Genomic DNA, 1981 nt, shown 5'->3' on the forward strand with positions numbered 1-1981 from the left:
AAACATATATTTGCCCTCTTGTTTTGTTAGTCATTCCATATTCAGCTCTATTCACTGCTTTTAAATGAATAGCTTTCATGAAACCTTGGCTGATTCTCATCCTTAAGCTGTCATTGGCATACATGACCTTCAAGTGTACATGTCAGAAATGAGTTGTAATGGTTTTTATCAGAATTTTCACTTGCTGGTATACTTCTTTTCATATGCATCTGGGATAACACTGTTGGCAAGAAATTTGCAGGAGAGAAGTCAGTAATGAGACTCCAGTAGCTTTAAATTGCCCAAAGCACACATTCTCCACAGTAGAAATTAACTGGTTATTTACAGCCACTCCATCTTCTTACTATATAGTAGTGTACAGTTTCTTTTACATGGGATATCACTTTACCCAGGGCCTTCTGCAGTCTTCTGCAGCTCTCAGATCTGAGTGTAAATATATTTTCTAAAGGCACTGCATACCTTGCCTTTTCTCAGAGCATCTTGGCAAACACCAGGCTAAATGTTTTGTGACTGACCAGAAATTCTAGGCTTTGACTTGCCCCAGGAGACCATAGTATTTCATCTTCTGCAGGTATCCTTTTTCTTTTCTTTTTCTTTTAGCAAACTGTTGACATAGCCAAGAAGAACCCTGAAGGAAGCATGTGTCTTGATTTCTTATATTTCTAAAGGCAAGATGAAATGGAAAGGGTTTGCACTAGTGTTCGCTTCATAGAAGACTACTTATCATATTTCATTTCAGAGATTTGCAGAAGTCATATCCATGTTTAAAATCCCATGAAAACGTCTCTGAGCTTGAAAACTCCCCAGATATTCTGCAACTTCACCAAAATGCACATGTAATAGTGTGTCTTGTACTATTTGTTGCAGTGGACTGACATTTTCCACTCTGGTGCATATTAGGCAATTGTGCCATATTTGTCCCATATTACTGTGGTATTCAGTTTCTTGTGGATTCGCACTAGTCCACCGACCACCACTTTGAATAGCATTGTTTTATAGAAAAGACATTTAGCATTCAGAGATCTGAAACCACATTACTACACATGGTAGACTAAAAGCAAATTGTTTGCAAATAATGTTTGCCCTTTCCTGTATCTTTTATAGCTTTGTGGTTAATTTTTTTTAAAAAAAATAATGTCATGGTATTCATGAACTTGGTGTTATTATTCTTAGTAATTAATTTTGGAGGCCAATAATTGAAATATAGGCATGAAGATCTATCTTTATAATGGTTGAAAACAGTTTTCAAAAAAATGCAACCCTTCTAACAGTGTTTTCTTTTGGAAAATTCAAGCAGCACTTGATGTAAAACAGAGCAACATAAAAACAATAGCCATCGAAATCATGTAGTGTATATATGATGTATAATCAGGTAGTGATGTTCATGAATGTCCTTTTTTGCTGTATAGACAGTAGAGATGGAAAATTATTCACAAATAATGAATTCCCTGGCCAAAAATGGGGTTTTCTGACACCCAGTCAGGAGAATAACGCATAGAAAATAATTTTGCTCAGTTTTTGCTAGTATAAACTGTCTCAGGAAATTATTCTGCATATAAATATATATGTGTTTTGTTTTTTTCTTGGTGGGGATTTTGGTATGAAAACGGGTTTTGCAAAAAAAAAATTTTTTTTAAAAAACATGTTTTTCACTAAAACCTCATAGGTTTCCCCACCAGAAAATCTGGAAGGAATAATTTTTTGCAGAAAATTGTGTTTTTGAAGTGAAAATATGTTTTTGTCCAAAGAAGCCATAGGTTTTTCTGAACAGAATGGTTTCCCAAAACTGGATTGTACAAATCCCAGGTGGAAAATTCACAGAAACATTCATTCTCACACAGTGATGAGAAAGTTGGTTAATTATTCCTCCTTATATAAATGGTAAGGACAAAACGGTAAAATATTTACATCCCTACCATACACAGCGAAATTATTATTATTATTATTATTATTATTATTATTATTATTATTATTATTATTA

The sequence above is a fragment of the Sceloporus undulatus genome, chromosome 4 (assembly GCF_019175285.1).
Source record: "Sceloporus undulatus isolate JIND9_A2432 ecotype Alabama chromosome 4, SceUnd_v1.1, whole genome shotgun sequence".
In the NCBI taxonomy this organism is placed as follows: domain Eukaryota; kingdom Metazoa; phylum Chordata; class Lepidosauria; order Squamata; family Phrynosomatidae; genus Sceloporus; species Sceloporus undulatus.